This window comes from Alligator sinensis, unplaced genomic scaffold (genome assembly GCF_000455745.1).
Source record: "Alligator sinensis unplaced genomic scaffold, ASM45574v1 scaffold522_1, whole genome shotgun sequence".
NCBI classification, from domain to species: Eukaryota; Metazoa; Chordata; order Crocodylia; family Alligatoridae; genus Alligator; species Alligator sinensis.
The window spans coordinates 40866-44123 of NW_005843802.1; positions in this window are offsets into that span (position 1 = coordinate 40866).

Genomic DNA, 3258 nt, shown 5'->3' on the forward strand with positions numbered 1-3258 from the left:
TAAAAACTGGTGATAAAGAGCCCCAGATGGCCTCAGAAACTTTCCTTTCAGGCAGGAACCCTGATCCTTGCTGTGTTGTCCCTCTGCAGGTGACCCAAAATCAGTGCCTCTTTGAAACCTTGTTTCTGAAACCTTGGGAAGAAGTTAGTTTGCCTGGAAGGCTGTCCTGTTGCAGACCCATAAGAATGAGTGACTTGAAGAGTTTTTTGTGTACTAATGATTCTGCGACTCTCCTAGATTATGGATATTTCTTTTAAATCAGCAGCTCACTATGCCTTATCTGTATTGTCTTTATAATTGCCTATGGTTTGTATTCCAATATTAGACGTGTTATTAAGATGTCTGTGACACGGTTTTTGGAATGGGTGTATTTATGGTCCTGGCTTCTCAAACCATCCTTGATCTCCAGAATCTCCCTGGGGCTCTGCAGTCCTCTGCCTCGGTGCCTGCTTTCCTTCTGGCAGAGTGAACTAGAAACCCTAGAGCCCTATAGCTACCAAACAGTGTACATACCATGCAGGCACAGAAAGATAACGAGGAATTAATCCCCTTAACATGCAAAGGTGGGGACTCGGAAAAGTCTTGAAAGAGAGGACCTGTAGTTTCCTCTGTGAGAGACCACAGACCCCAACCTAACTGTGAGGTACTTCTTAAGAGAAGTAATAATTAAAAGTAAAATGTATGTGACTTTATTCAAATGTAATACATGAGATGTATTTTGAGAAACATTTACATGCCACTTCTTTTGTCCTTACCACATTAGGATCTTTAAGGAGAAAAATGGTAATGGCTGTTTGTAATGAAGAAATATCTGATTGTAAGAATCTTCACCTGTATAAAATAGGACTGGAAGAAAACACAAATCACTTACCTGGATCTGCTTTGTCTCATTCTGGGATGGCTTCAGTAAGAAGCTTAAACTTTTCTACTATAGTCCTAGAATGTTTCCTTTTTCCATCCTAAAGGTACATGTACATTTCCAAGAAATAGAGAGTTATAAGCTCAAAAGCAAATACACAAGCAACCCATGTAAATCACTTCTTTTGCTATCATTATTTAAATTGACAGCAGTGGCTGTTCTAGGCATGGCATTCCTTTAGTATGGGCCAGCAGTAGTTTTCTAAGGAACTTACTTTAAAGTCTCTCATGCATGAACTCCATTTAAGTTTCAAAATTAAATAATAAACTAATAGCTGATGCACAGAGCCTGAAAAAAATATTTTATGGGTAGAGAAAATGGAAGATGGGCAATATATAAAAACAATCTAAAATCAGTCTGAAACAATGACTGCCCCCACAATGAAAAAAAAAACGGGCATTGTAACTCTGTCAGTCCTGTGTCTATAGCTCACTGAGTAAATCAGGTAGCAGAGAGAGGGGAACAGACATGTCATAAAAATACAGTGTTTTAAAAATTCAGTACAATATTTTGGGCATGAAGTCACTCATGAGCAATAATTGTGAAATCTAAAGGGAGAAAAATACACAAACCTTCCCGCACTTTGGGACTCTTGCCCCAAGCCTTTAATTAAGCTCCACTTTCAGCCCCAACGGGTGCTCCGGCAGACCGTTCTCCAGTCAGGTGTTTGAAAACTCTGCAAACTTCTGCTCAGAGAAATGTCTTAGTAACCTCTGTCATCAGGTGGGAGAGAACAAGGCGAGAACAAGGCGTGTCAGGAAGGACAAGAGACAATATGTTTCATTCTTGCTTAAATGAAATTTGAGGGATAGGCTTTTGGGGGTTTTTTTAAGGAGGAAATGTCATATTTGAATGTTTTCATTCTAACACAGAATGCCAGATCTCTCACTGGTTGATTTTTTTAGTGAAATAAGACCTCCAGATTCTGACTCAATCTACATGATGCTTCTCCATCAAGAGCATTAGTTCTTGAAACATTTGTGCAGAAGACATCCTTCCCATATGCACTGTTTGCAACAGAGAATAAGCAAAGGAGCACAGTCTGGTCAGATAGGCATCTCCTAATTTGTTGGATGCAAATAGTAGTAAAAGAACAGGTCCAGAGGCCTCAGATTTGAACAGATTGCACACAAATGAGTGGCCTCTATTCCTTGATTGTACACCACAGAATCAGGTGCTTTATCTGAGTCTGCCCGTATATTAGTCTAATATGTATGAGATTTATCTGTCCCTCTCCTTAGTTCTTTGAAAAAATCTCTTTTAATTCTGCCAGTCAAAACAGAGTCTAGGCTGGTAGTTTTAATAGACCCTCACCTACAGAAAAAGATTCATAGATTGTAGGGTCAGAAGGGACCACAATGGAGCACCATGTCAGACCCCCCGTCCCTGGCAGGAAAGAGGACCGAGGTCAGATGACCCCAGCCAGGTGAATATCAAGCCTCCTCTTGAAGACCTCCAAGTTACGTGATATCACTACCTCTCTTGGAAGCCCATTCCAGATTCTGGCCATCCTTACTGTAAAAAATGTCATCATAATGTCTAACCTGAATCTATTCTCCACTAGTTTGCACCCATTATTCCTAGTTACTCCTCGGGGCTCTGGTAAATCACGCATCTCCAATTCCCCGTTGTCCTCCCTTGATAAACTTTAGTGGTTACAAGGTCTCCCCTCAGCCGTCTCTTGTGAAGGCTGAAGAGATACAGATCTTCCAAACTCCCCACGTAGGATCTTTCACAGATGCTGCTAACCATGCGAGTGGCCCAACTCTGAACCCTCTCCATATTCTCCATGTCCCTGTTGAAGTGTGGTGCCCAAAACTGGACACAGTACTCCAATTGCGGCCTGACCAATGTAGGGGGGGATCGGCACCTCCCTCGATCTGTTGGTCATGCTTCTGCTAATGCACGAAAAGTTGTGATTGGCCTTGTTGATGGCCTCATTACACTGACAGCTCATGTTTATCTTGGAGGCAACTATGACTCCAAGATCCCTCTCAGCCGCTGAGCTGCTGAGGAGGTCATCCCCCAACTTATAGGTGCGCTGGGGATTCCTCCTCCCTAGGTGGAGTACCTTCATTTATCTTTGTTGAATTGCATCCTATTTTGTTCTGCCCATTGATCCAACCTGTCCAGCTCGGCCTGTATCAGCTCCCAGCCCTCCGGTGTGTTAACTTTGCCCCATAACTTGGTATCTTTTGTGAACTTGGAGAGGGTGCTCTCCACACCCACGTCCAAATCACTGATGAAGTTATTAAATAACATCGGTCCAAGAACTGAACCCTGCGGGATACTACTGCCCACCTTCTTCCAAGCCAAGAATGACCCGTCCACCACTGCTC